Source organism: Anomalospiza imberbis, chromosome 1, assembly GCF_031753505.1.
Source record: "Anomalospiza imberbis isolate Cuckoo-Finch-1a 21T00152 chromosome 1, ASM3175350v1, whole genome shotgun sequence".
NCBI classification, from domain to species: domain Eukaryota; kingdom Metazoa; phylum Chordata; class Aves; order Passeriformes; family Viduidae; genus Anomalospiza; species Anomalospiza imberbis.
In genome coordinates this window covers 47,902,793-47,916,831 of record NC_089681.1, presented here as the reverse complement: position 1 = coordinate 47,916,831, position 14,039 = coordinate 47,902,793, and the positions used below count along the sequence as shown (strand labels likewise).

Below are 14,039 nucleotides of genomic sequence, written 5' to 3'. Positions count from 1 at the left end.
TTCCTCAGAAATTTCTTCTAGCTCGTGAATATTTCATAGCAGGACAATTTACTATCTTGTGAAGAAAGAAAATGACTTGTTTTGGCTTTGAGTGTACAGAATTCTAAATTGTATAAGACAAAATTGTGGCAAATTTCCAAAGTTACCCTGGAAAGTTTTGATTTCTCTCTCTCTCTCTGGTGTCTGCATATTCTTCCATACTTTCGTGTTGAGTTTTGCAGTTTGGTCCTTTTGATTATAGCGTGCCTGGGCTTTTTTCAGGATAAAAGTCCTGGTTGAAGCTTCTGATAAGGAATCCTTTCCTGTGTTGACAGTAAGTGAGACACACATGTGAGGAGATGGGGACTGGGGGGAGAAGGCAGCCTTCTTGTGTAATTACATGGGAATATTGTAGTATGTGCATTCCCTGCAGAAGACTTTTAAATACAGATAAAACTAGTGAATCTATTCTTCAAGCTGAGCCATACGTGTTAAGTCTTCTAACTGAAATCTGTACAACAGATTTAAAAATCATTATTAGACCTTTAAAACGTCATAAAGATTCAAAGACAAAGAGGCCAGTTTGCCTCTTTAAATTATATGGTGTTCAAGGATGTGTTATTTCAGGAGCTTTTCCAAGACACTGCACTGTCACAGCTTCATTGCTTCAAATGTCACTTCAAGTAGGAGCAGTTTATATAACTACACAGTAAACTCAAGATGGTTTAATGGAAATGATTTCTTCACGTGTCAAAATGACTCCTTTGTTTCTCATTTTACTCTTTTGTTGCCTGCAGCTAATCTGGTTTTTGGGTTATCAGATCCAAGCATCTTACAATGCTGACTCTAGCAGCGGCATTCAGCTGGAATGCTGCCTTTTGTTTACTGGTTTCACCAGGCCTCCAGTGATTTCTTTGGTCATCTGGTGGCTCCACTAATGTGATTTGCACTCCCAGGCTCTGCAGGTAGTCATGGGCTTTTAAAGGGAATTAGAGGAAAGCCTGCCACCCTGGTTGCTAATGAATCCACAGGGTATTTCTTATTGGTGTTTTGTTTTTCCAGATTCTTTTTTTTTGTTTTATGGTATTTTTCTTCTATCTACTTGGACTTCAGTTTCTAAAGTAGGTTTACCTGGCTGTGGTGTGGTGACATTCACTTTGCTTGAAATAGAAGTACCAAATCCTATTGATCAGTGTGTCCATGTGGGGTTTTCTCAGGAACTGTAAATAAGCATGGAAAAAATAGATATCTACATAAATACTCAAAACTTCTTTATTACAATACATATTATACAAAGCTTGTTCTTGGTAATAGGGGATGTGGTAAAAAGAGACAAACTTCCACCTTAATTAAAACTTTATTAAAATAGCAAATGTTGGCTCATGTAGGTAAGTTGAAGTGTTTTGCTAATAAGTTGGCATCTGGAATACTGAATTTTTGCAAGCACACCAGGAGAAGGTGCAAGTTTATAAACACCCTCAGTGCAGTCTTACAAATATGAGCCAGTCAAGGACATAGTCAAAGAAATATTCTATTACAGTTTTTACAAAAAGTAAGTTATATTGGAGAGGGTTTTTTAATATGAAAAGCATATGCACAAGAGAGGATATATTCTTAAAACATCTTCGACTCTTTTTCTGGAGCAAAGGAGAGTTTCAGACTCTGAGGAGTTAAGTTGAGTACCATGTCAGATGCTGAGTAAGATGCCATTCCTTCTTATATCCACAACCTCTTACTTAAGTATCCTTGTGGATTTGAGTGGGGATTAATAGAGTGATTAGGGTTGGTTGGGGTTTTTTTTCCCCAGATTAGTCCTGCAGTTTTGTTAGGGCCAGTATTTGGCTTGCACAAAAACAAGCACAGTGTCAATGTTTTTAAAGCTTCATTCTAGTCTAATTAAGACTCAATCTCCTGTGGCAGGATGTGCAATGTTTCTATATTTTCATGAAATATTTTTCATCCATTTCTGTTATTTTTAGAATGGAAGAGAAAAAAAAATCTGTGATAAAAGCAAAGTCTGAGTAAGACTTTGGAAATGAATGGGCCCTTTCCATGCAAAAATAGTTAATATTCAATCTATTCTTATTGTTGTTTACCTTGAGAGCAAACCTATCTGTTTACCCAAGTCTGAAGAATTTAGACTGGTAGGAGTTGTGTCACTGATATATAGGTTTATAGCGTTGGGTCTTAAGAGTAGAAGAAAGCTTTAGAAAAGTTGAAGTGCACAAACATGTTTCAGTGCTTTGTGCTCCTCCATGGTGTTGGTGCTGTAGGATTTATGTTTATATTATATGTGTGTGTTTATGTGTTTTAATATACAAACTGAGTATTACAACATTAAATTGTGTTCAAAGAATATCAGTATAGTTGTTAAATTGATACTTTACCTTCAGAAAAAAAAAGGTAGAAATTTGGGTGCAGGGGTTTTAATAGTGGGCAAATAAAGCAAGAGTGTATCGATTGAGTTTTACTGGGCTGACAGCAGCACTGAAGGTCCTCGTGATGCAGAAGTTTATGACCCATGAAATCTCCATTTTCCTTCTATTGGTAATGTATCTTGAAGTACAGAAGCCTGGAAAATGCATCTTGGGTGACATTGATTATCTACAAACAGAAAATTATTTGAGCCTATTGCTAAAAATGTGTTTGGTACTAGTAAATATAAGCAATAGGCTTAAATTAGATTCTTAAACAAGTGTTCCAGGAGCACAAATTCGCTAAGGCAACATCCAATCCTTACAGGTATGAGTAAGATCTGCTATATTTTCCTTTAAAATGCTAATTTCAGATGCTTGGCCATTTTGCTGATTCAGCTTCATCAGCTTGCATGCTGGTGCCCAAAAAATCAAACTTTTGCTGTATAAATGGTACTTGTGTCTTATTGAAAGAAATAAAGGGTGGTAAGGAATGGAGCAGAGTTATTTCTAAAATGGGTAAGTATCCAAGTTTCATGAAAAGAAGCCTGTAGCACACAGGCACACCAGCAGGCAGATTTTATAGCTCTGTCCAGAGCACAGAAAGAAGATAAATCATGGCCATCCCCCTCTCATTTTTGAAATGGTTCAACCCTGGGGTTTAGCTGAAGGACTTAAGGAGTTTTTGAAGTGCAAATAGACTGGTGAAGGGTAAACCTTTTCAGAGTTTCATTTAGATGGATTCTTTTTTTCTATGTGGATTTCTGGCACCAGCTGAGATCTGGAAAGCCACAGGATTGTTTTGTTTTTGATCAATCAAGCAAGCAGAACTTGCCATGGGGGTGTACATTCTCTGCATACATATCGATCCTATTGTGTTTAAAAGTAGTTAATTTAATCAGGGCTTTTTGAAACCTTCCCTGGTAAAACTTGAATTAATGAAGCTGTCATTTCAAGGTCATGTTTCAGTGTCAATAACTTAATGGTAATGACAGAAGTTACCTGTAAGTTTATTATCAATGTTTCAATCATTCCATGCAAAATTGCATTGAATGAGAACTGATTTTGCATACATGCATGTAAAAATGTTCAGATTCAATTGGGAAATGTGAATCTCATTAAATGAGAGATTTTCAAAGCAGTCTAGAGTTACCAAACACATAAATACTGACAGTTCTGATACTGTTCACTGCTGTTTGGATCAGTACCCTTGGTCTGCTCTATTCCATATGGAATTTGGCTCCAGTAATCTATTTTACACCTTGTCTCTCCCAGCAAAATGGTTGTAATTTCGGAGTTTTTATTCAAGGCCCTTTCTGGTAGCTTTGACCTTTTACATTTTGTTTTGTTTAAAAGCAGCAGCATGCAGAAGATGGATTGGATATTAATTATAAACATTTCCCTCTACTATGATAAATATTTGGAGATAAAATGTGTAAGGGCTGGCTGCTTGATAAGATGCCCATTTGAGTGCAGAGTACAGATTTTTTTAAGGCAGGATACAGTTTGCTACTTTTTCATCCATATCTGATGCCAAGATCTTCAAGTATTTTGGGTGAAAGCATTGTATATTTTCAAGCCTTTTTTTCCTATGACAGTGTTAAATGCTGACTTCATTGTTTGCTTCTTTGATTTATTTGGGTTGGAAGGAGCTTCAGAAAGTTGTTCTGGACATGGTGACACTCAAGGTATAGTGGAGTTAGTGGATTCAGATACCACAGCAGAATGTCCCAGTACATCCCCCTGAGTCAATCTTCTCATTTATTTTCTTCTTGGTAGTTGCAGTATGCCTTGAACCCTGCCAGTTGCTGAGGTATGAGGTGGAAAGCAGAGTCTTGCACAAAACCTTTTCAATCGTATACCAGTAATGGTCTTCTGTAGATTTTCCTGTTCATTTTTTTCCCAACTGAAGGGGATTTTATCAAAGATTTTGGTGCCAGATCACTCAGTGGCTCAGAATGGGAGAGGAATTCTAAAGGTGGTCTGAGGCCCAGAATTGGGATCCTCTTTAGAAAGAACCAAGGTGGTTCTTAGTTTAATTTCTGTGTGTTGGATGTCCAAAATGGCACTGCAGAAAGGCATACTGTGGGAAAATGGCCTATATTAAAAATGGTGTATTTATAGATTACTTCTGCATTTACAGTCTGGTGGCTTGATGTGGTCTGCTATGAGAGCACAGCAGAAGCATTCTACATCAGAATAGGGACCTAAAATCATAACTTATCACAAATTAATAAATATGGCTAAATACAACCAATAAATAAATGTTAAGAAGTCCATGTTACGATTTTTCCCTGACTTTACACTGGACAGGAGATGTTTGGTTATCAGGCCTCCTGTTTTATTTTACAACTCTAACTTTACGTTTCCACAACTCACAGGTTCTCAGTCTCATGTACTGTAATGATGGTTATTTCCTGTAGTGTTTGAAAACTGAACGTGAGATACTGTTTAAAGCTTTACTGAGAGACAGGGAAATTCTTTGTATCTCACTGTAAAGAAGGGGTTCTCAGCATTTGTGGTGTCACTTTTGCAAGTATGTCACCAGAGGAAGCTAATATGACCCTTCTTTTTTTTAAAGTAATATTTTCTACCACCAAGGACTCTTCAACAAGTCCTGTTCCACTGATTGGATTGAGAATTTCTGGTGTGTTTCAAATCAGCAGTTTTTAGCTCAGTCTTACAGGCATAGAAGGCAGATTTTTGTTTAGGAACAGGCATCACTATAGCTGGATATGTGGGTGTTGGCTAGAAAATCTATCAGTCTAATTTATTTTTTGTTTAAGTGATGCATGCTCAAATGTCAAAATACTGAGGGGTTTTTACTTGCAGATTGCAGATCTATCAAGCAGCTGTGACATTAAAGTAATCTTACTCTGGTTACAGTATGCATTTGTCAAGGGCACAGGCTTGCACAATGATTCTGAATTCCTGTGGAATTTAACTGAGCAACAGCTGGTCTGTAGGATGTGTAGATTTTAACAAGGTAATGTCTGTGTTTTGGCAAAGGACTTGTGTGACCTTCTGCTGAAGCTGTTCCAAAGTGCCTTCTTCCTCCGTTCAAGTCTGTAGGGGTCCTTAAACAGTATTTGTGTGAAGTTTCTCCATTCTCTCTTCTCCTCTTGATTTTATCACAGGTAAATACTACAATTCTTCAATGGGGTATTAGGGGGGAAAAAACAAAATAAAAAGTTAATCAACACCACTAACTACAGCTATGGATAGAAAGAACACTCTTTTTGCATGTAATTGTGTCAGATTCCTTTTCCCCACAGTTGTTGGTTGGGGTTTTTTTTTCACTCGAGAGAGGTTTATGGTGCTGTCTCTGCCAGGATAACCGTGTCTCAGGGTTGAAGTTGTATTTCTCTCGGAGTTCCTAGAGGTGATGTTATCTTTTGGTCACTCAACAGTATGGTCATTCCTGAGAGCATCTGTCACTTTAGGCATTGTAAGATGGATGAGTCTCAAGTGAACTGCTGGTTGAAGCAAATGGTAAAAATAAGAAAAGATGTGGGGGTTGGGGGTCTTCAGAGGGGACAGACAACAAGGAAGCACTGTTAAAAATCAAAAGTAAGCCAGACCATAGTGGAAGAAAGAGCCAAGATATGGATCATGTTAGCAGATCTCACAGGTCTTGGCAATGAAGATTGGTGGTTGATGAATTCTGAAGAGATCTTCTGCATCTTGGCAAAAATGCTATTGATTTATTTCCTATTTCATTTGCAAATAAGGGAGGATAAGAAGGAGATGACCTGAACATAAGATGCAAAACATTTTTTTTGTCACATTTTGTTATATGGTCAGGACAAATTAATGTTGCCAATATTCAGGAAAAGGGTCAGTGGTATTTTGTGTGTCTTAAATACTGTGTAATTATCTGTCAGTTCTGAGTGGGCACATAACAGTATAAAAACCAAAGCAGCATATCAGCAGTTTAGCTTTTGGAAAAAAAAAAAAAAAAAAAAGGAAACTTAAAATTCATAGTTGATAGTATTTCAGAAGGTACTTAATATTTTTAAAAGAGGTAAGGTTCCCTACAGCATCTCTGATTTAGCTAGACTAATTGAGTTAGACTTTTTAACAGAGGGAAAGTGGTGTAAAAACACATAAAGCCCAAGAAAACTCCCTGAAATGCTCTGACAAGCAGATCCGCACCCCCCACCCCCAAGCTGAGCAAAGGTCTGTGTTTGCAAAAGCAGCCGGCAAAGGACAAAAGGCACTTAGAGCCCAGTGTGTGTCAAGGTTTGGGAAGGGTCCAGGAGGATCTTGGCTTGAAAAATTATTTTGTCACACTGTTGGCATTGGTCCATAAGGGGAAGCACTGGTTGAAAGGCGAAGAAATTAAGATGATTAGAAGCTTTAAAGCTTCACAAATGGTGGAGTATCTCTCTTCTCAATGGATATAAATAATAGATGAAAGACTGAGAGTGACAACAAAGGCTCAGGGCCTTTAAGAGAATGTGTGCAGCCTGAATAGAGGTCTGTGGCCTAGGGCCAAAGGTCTTAGCTTTGAGTGTAATTAGAAGAAAATACAAAAATGTCATTACTAGCAGGTGAAATGTTCAGCACGTGTCTGAAAAATAGCAATTTCAGAGCCAGGAGCTGTTGGAATTGGATTACTGACATTCTGCAATGGCTGAAGTCTGTGCAGAGCCCTACAGTTTGGTCAGGGGTTGCGTGTGTTATCCCTGTTGTCCATCTGTGCCGGAGCCGCTGCCAGCGTGGCGGGGACGCGCCGTGCGGGGCAGCATCGCTGCTCCCTGGCAATAGAGTTGTTTAGTGCCGTTCTTCAGAACACATTATCCTGCCCAAAACCTTTCCTGAGCCAGAGGTGAGGGTTACAGCTGCTCTCTTAAACAGGCTGATTTTTAAAATGGAGAGGAGAGGAGGGGGAGGAAGCTCTACGGCCTTGAATTTAAAAACCCGGAGTTTGAATTCGAGGTGTGCTGCTGCATTCTGGTTTTGCTAGTGGGCCTGTGCCTGTAGTCCCAGCTTTAAGCCTTCAAATCCCATTTTCGAGCACCAGGGAAAATTCCTTTAAATCTTTTGGCAAAATATGGTCTGTTGCTATTGAGAAACCAAACCAGTTTGTCTGCCTAAGAAAGTCTTGTCAAAGTCCACTCAATGATAACTTAATTTAAAGCTTTTCCTGATGCTAATTGGTGTTCTGTGCAGCCCTAGGTATTTTAGGAGTTATTCTTCTGCTTGCTGCTTGCTATGCAATTTTTACCATTCCTTGGGGTATTTCAGGTGTGTTTTCTTTTATTAAGTGCAATTTCTATTAGTAATGTTTTCACTTCAATATTTTTATGGAAAGCCAGATAGGAGAGCAACTAGCTAATTCTCATTTCATTTGAACGTTGATCTCCAGAGTAGATAACTGCTCACTCATTTAGTTTGTTTCTTTATAAATAGTTAAATAATTATTTCTGCATTTTCATATATTTTTTAATGTTTCTGCAACAGTTAATTTTATCATATTAATGTGATAAATTCCTAATCTGTCATATAGTGACTTCAGCGCCAAAAATGTGCAGATTCTAAGTTTGTAGTTCTGGTAGAATATAGAGATGCAACCAAGCACTTTCAATCAAGTATTCCTCTAAAAATATGCTTTTTATAGTCATTTGCCCTCCTTTTTCCACCCTAGACCAGGTTTCCACAGGAAGGGCTTTTTGTCTTGTTATAAACTATATGTTGGCATGAGTAATTCTGATTTTTTTTCTCCCTTTTTATTTTTCAGGTGTTCAGGAGTTTTAAACAACTTTGGAGCAAGGCTTCACAAACTCTTAGCTGCATCCTTTAATCATGACTGCATTTCAAATAGGTTAAAAGGAATCTGAGAAGGTACCATACTTGCCTTTCCTAATAGACAGTACACTGTATGTGATCAGCATCTCTGCTTTCATTTCCATGACTTCATTTTAGGAGCAGTGTGGACTGTAAATAATGATTTTATTTTTGCTTCAGGCATGTAAAATATTCAAGTTAAAAAAAAAAAAAAGAAATCCAGTTCGTATAATCAGAAAGCCTTCAACAGAGGGCTGATTTGTGCTTCCGTTTTTTTCTTATATACTCACAATAAGGTCAATTTCATTATTTAATGACACTTTTTTTGAAGCTGTAACAATTTTCTTCTGCTGTTTTACTTAAAGGCTCTGCAAATACCTAAGCAACTGGCTAAATATATGTTTTATGCACTTGGAGGGTGAATGTTTGTTTGTTTATTTGTTCTCTCAAAGGGTTTAAAACAAATGGGAAGAAGAATGCAGATCTTGGTAATGATTGGGATAGATTTGTGCTTCCAACTGAGATTCTCACACGTCTCTTTTTTCCTGACTTCTGAGAGGGGGGAGGCTTGCCTCAGTGCACAATATTGGGCTCACATAGTTTCTTGTTGCATTTAAATAGCCAGCGTACCCAGAAGGCTGAAGATCTATTCCTGCTTTATGACCTGTTGTATCCCTGGGGGCAAGGGCAGCCCTGAGCGGAGCAAGGGGGTCATGGCCACAGCCCAGGTTCTGCGCGGCGCTTGGGGGCTCCCAAAACCTGCCTGCAGGAACATTTTGCTTGGCAACATCTGGAACGTGGGATAAATCTGGAAGAGGGGGGAACCCCCAGGATTTTGCTTTGCCAGGTGCTAGGAGGAAGCAACATTAGCCTTTTTGATATGGGGGGGGCAGATTCTGTGGCCCTGAAGTTAGGCTAAACAATTGCAGAGGTCAAAGGACAGCTGAGTGCGGTCAATGAGACACCCTGGGGTGTATTTTGTTACTTAGTAAAAGGAGCAGCATCCTAAAACCCTAAAGGATTCTCTTGAAAATCTGTGTTGTGAAAAGGTTTTATGAGTCTGATGGCAAAAAGTGCTGATTTAGCTAAGGAATGCTTGCTTTTGTCTAAATGAAAGGCTAATCCTTACCAAATGTTGGCAGCTATTATAGTGCAGTCAATGCAGGTCTGAAAGGACAGTTAGAGTAGAAGTGTACCTTGGGATCCCAAATGTTTATCATTTTAATGGTTCTGTAACTGAAAAGATTTCTGAAACTTTCACCCTTTAGCCTAAAATTTGAACCATGAACAAATTATCTGAAAAAGTAATAAGTAACTCTTCACTTATAATTTGAAAAACTGTTCATAAGGGAGCTGTGCCTGCCTGGTGGTTCTGTATTCCCTGACAAATTTGCTTTAGATTTTCAGGGTACTGCCTGGCTTAAAGTGTAACTTCCTTTAATCTGCTAAAACTTATTAATTGGCTGAAAAAAGAGTGTCGGTTTTTTTTCTGGTCTTGAGAATTTTTACTGTTCTTGTTTCAATGCTCATGAGAAAAAAAAAAAAGAATAGGTCTGGGGAAATGAATTCCTATAATTTGTTTAGCATTATCTTTCTTTAAAAGGACAGCTTATTAACACTTAACATTTGTCATAGAAACAGATAAGAAATCAATGTCAGAGCCAAGACCTTGTAAATAACCCGAAAGGAAATGTAATAATGGCTGTCTTCACCACAGAGGTGGTGGGGGGTGGACTGGGCATGTGACAGAAGAGGTTCAGTGCTTTTTGTTTTCCTTTGGAAGGGGGGGTTGCTGCAAGGCACGACCCAGAGCCTCTGACTCGTGAGCCCTCCTCTCTTACACAAACACTCGTGGTTGTATTAGGAAGAAAAAGGGACTTGGGAGCCAGTGGTGGTGGCGTTTTTATAGTGACCAGCCTGGTGTTTCATTGTAATCTGTAGAAGAAGAGCAAAAAAAGAATAAACTGTATAATTTTCAAGGTGGGGGGAAGTGAACAAAGAAGTTGACAAGTTGGTTTGGTGTATTTTTGAAAGAAACCTCCTTGGAAAATACAGCTCTTTGCAGAGTTTAATTTTTAAACTCTTCAGAAGTACTCCATACAGATGCCTAGCATTGATTTATGTCAAGGTTAAGGCACCTTTAAACAAATAAAGTTGGGAATGGATAAACCTACTAAAATACAAATCGCCTATTAAACACAGAAGATGTTTGTATAGCATTCAGGTCGCCGCAAAACTGACACACGTCCCGAAATTCTCCTGATAACCCCTTCTAAACTCATCAGGAAATGATGGCATGTGTTTGAGGGTTACACAAGGGAGCAGCCAGAGAAGATAGAGATGGAAGGTCAGGCTTTAGCTTTGACTTTCTAGGCTTCAGCTTCATGCTTTTGCAATAGGGCGATGGCAAATGAAGAAAGGATTAAGTGATTTATTTATCAATGACATTGTTCTGGCTTTTGCTGTAGGAATTCAGTGGGAGGTCCAAGACTATTTTAAGATTTATCCTTACAGACAATAACTATCACATTTTACACATATATCTATGCGGAATTAAGTGCTATATCTGTATAATTGAACTGCTTAGAAGAGTACATATTTGAGATGTAATGCTTAATTTTGTTTGTAACTTCAGAATTTAACTACTCAGACTACATAAAATAGGTTTACGTGTTATATTTTTTTCTCATCTACTGGAGAAAATTGTTCTGTGTTTATAAACTGTTTATTTATCAGGTGTTTGGAGTTTTTTTATTTTTTTAAGCAGATTTTAGCTCACAGTGAGAATTTTATGGATAGTATTTATATTCTACTGTGGCAGCAGTAACAGAAAAATATTTTGAGCATTAGTTTCTTGACTGTCAGGATTTACTGGAAGTTTTATATGCATGCCATCAAGAATGCCAAGAACCTGTAAATATTCTGTGTTGCTGATTTATAAAACCATAATAGCAGCTTTGGGAATCAAGATTGCCTGTGCTAGCATGTTTATGTTGCACATAAATTAAGTCCAGCCTGTAAACATCATTAAGATTTTGGGGAGAAAAGTACAGAAGCATATCTAATGCCTCCGACAAGTAAAATATTTTATTATAATTTTTTTTCATGTAAGACATAGCTGCTCCTCCCCCCCCCCCAATTTCTGATAGTGGCTGATGAGTTGCATTACAGAACAATACAAGCATTAGAAATTGAAAATTATTTCCTTCTTCTATTAAGTGTTAATAGTATGTGATTTGAATTTTTGGATTTCTGTTTTGAGTAAAGGTGGGTTTTTTTCCTAGACCTAAATGGCATTGTATAAATGTCATTTGTGGACATTTATCCCACAAACAACTTTTGAGATTCCTCAGTATCTAGAAAAGGTAGCTTGAATGTCAATACTCTTCTTTTTTAGCCATATCCCTGGATATGGTGTTCAGGTGTTGCTCTGATGATTGTCTGTGTGTTGCAAATTTCATCATAAATAAAATCTGGGATATTGCAGATGGACCAACAGTGATGTGCATCTTTGATCTCAAACAGGGTTGCCTCTGGTAATTTCAGAGATTCTGGACAGAACTTTGTTTATTTTACAAAAGAATTTGTGGTATTCTGGGGATGGGAGAAATTAGAGTCAGCTTTGACACGTGACAAACATATGTTGTGGAAAAGGAAGAACTCTATAAAGGACTTTGCACTTGGAAGTTCATTTCCACTAAAATTATCTATGAGAAATTTGGACACAGTTTCCTACCAGCAGAGAAGTTGCAAAAAGTGTCTGAATGATATGAAATTGACATTGCTTGTGGATTTAAGCTGATTGTTATGGTTTTGACCTATAGAGGGTTTTCTTGTCAGTTCAGAGCATTGTTTTTTGCATAGAAACGGCCATGAAAGCAGCTAGCTTTGCTGTGTCGGTCTTTTCTCTGCATCATGGGCTAAAAGTGGCTGCAGAAATGTTAGATGTGCCTCTCTATCTAGTGACTATGTGGGAGCTTCAGATACGTGGGAGCTTTTCAAACAAGAAAAATCTTGTTTGTTCTGTTCTAAAACATATTTTTGAGTCCAAAAGAGCAGAAGTATGATTATTTTGACTTATTTGAAAATTATACTTTTGGAAGAGCTGTGCAGGTATGTGCTCTGAGGGAACTTTTGACACAAGCCTCTGCAGAAGAAGAGGGGCTCATTTCCACCTTTGCTGGTTCCTTGTTAGGGATGACTAAGCCTTGTAAAACCAAGGAGAGCTCTTGTTCAGGCTTGCCTGTTTTCAAACTGGGCTCTAGAGAGAAAAACAGTCCTTTTTCAGAGGATGTGAGAAACCAACAATTTACCTAACCTTCTATCCAAGTGCATTAGTGAAGGCTAGTTTAATTACTTAAGGCTGACCTTATTTCTTCTTGATTAAATTTTATTTTCAAATCTAGAGATCTATGTTAGGGATTCTTTCAATAATCTATCTGAAGAGGGAGAGGAACAAAACTTGATGGTGCTTTTGGCAGAATTATGTGCTTTACAAGTGAAGGAGAAGGGGGAAATGCCAAGTGTGAGTCACTTGGATGCAGGGTGTTACCCTTTGTGCAGAGTCATAGACACGTTCTGGCTGCAGAGACTTTTTCTTTTTTCTTTTTTTTTTATTGGTAATCCTGAAATTACTTTCAAGTTGCATATTTGAAGACGTACCACGGTACATCTCCAGCTCTGCTGACTTCACGGGGGAAAAAAAGTTTGCTTGCAGCAAAGGAAAAGTTGAAGTCAACAAAGTTTTACTCCAGGGCTTTAATTTTAGCCTGTTGCAGCTGTCAGAAACCAGAACATGGATCAGATAAGATGAATACAGTGGAAAAAGAAAATATTAAGTGGGTATTTTTGAAGAATTAGGTCATCTTTGTTTGGAAAGTTTTAAGAGCCAATGTAATCTGTATTACCATTGTGCCTATTATTCAGAAAGGTTTATTTTTATTAGTGTCAGTTTGTATGTGTTTCAAGAACTGAGAACTCTCAGAACCACTAATATCTTTGCAAAATGAATAGTGATTTGTTTATATTGCTTGGCAATAAAAAATATTCTTTCCTCTCTTATTAAGCAGCACTTTCACATGAGAAAACTTTAAAAAAAAAGGAGGAAAAGAACAGGGGAAAACCACTTTTATTGTAGATATACATAGCTAAAATTATCTTTATTAAGAATTTTATTTTTAATGCTGTACAATCTGATGTTGAGATGTGTCAAAATGGATTACATTTTAGCTTCTATTTTCTGTATCTTAATAGTGATTTTTTTTTTGCTGTTTCCAGTCAAGTAGTGTCATCTTGGTGAGCAGTCTTTAAAAATGTCACACGTAAGACCCTATGCAAATGGTACCATCTGCCTACAATAAATAATTAGCAGAAGCTGTGATGTTTAAAACTTAACATTTTGGAGCCCAGTGGCCTAAGGATTTACAATAATTTACATGCATAAATAAATGTATAATATATAAAGCTAAGTTAAGCCATAAGGCACAGTCCTACTCCACAGTCCTATTGAAGGCAGCACCAGGCAGGTGAATATGTAGTTAGATTACTGAGTTCTGAAAGCAGATCAGGAGAACTGGTGTAGAGACTGCTTGCAGGAAAAAAATGAAACACAAACAAACTCAGTGGTTGGAAATTACTTCAATATCATTAGCTTCTTATGGTGGTCTTTGTTAGTCCAGTTACGTTGAAGAGTTGGTCCACAAATTCAATTGATAAGGCATTCGAAGTATGCCTGGGATTGTAGGTGAAGTGCTCAGTTTCCAGGTGCCCAGTCCTAAAGTGCTTAGTAGATGATCATTCCTTTCATTTTCACGAGCAATGCCAGCTGAGATGCCATTGTGATTGCTTCTTTTTATG

At 37.7% G+C, this 14,039-nt stretch overlaps 1 protein-coding gene across 1 annotated transcript in view; it reads left to right on the top strand.

Annotated features, from left to right (window-relative positions):
* Window positions 1–14,039, top strand: part of GREB1L (GREB1 like retinoic acid receptor coactivator) — a 132,556-nt gene that overhangs the window by 48,250 nt on the left and 70,267 nt on the right. Inside the window, 1 exon segment of the mRNA XM_068190944.1 lies at window positions 8,137–8,240. The gene's annotated coding sequence lies outside the window, so the exon portion shown is untranslated.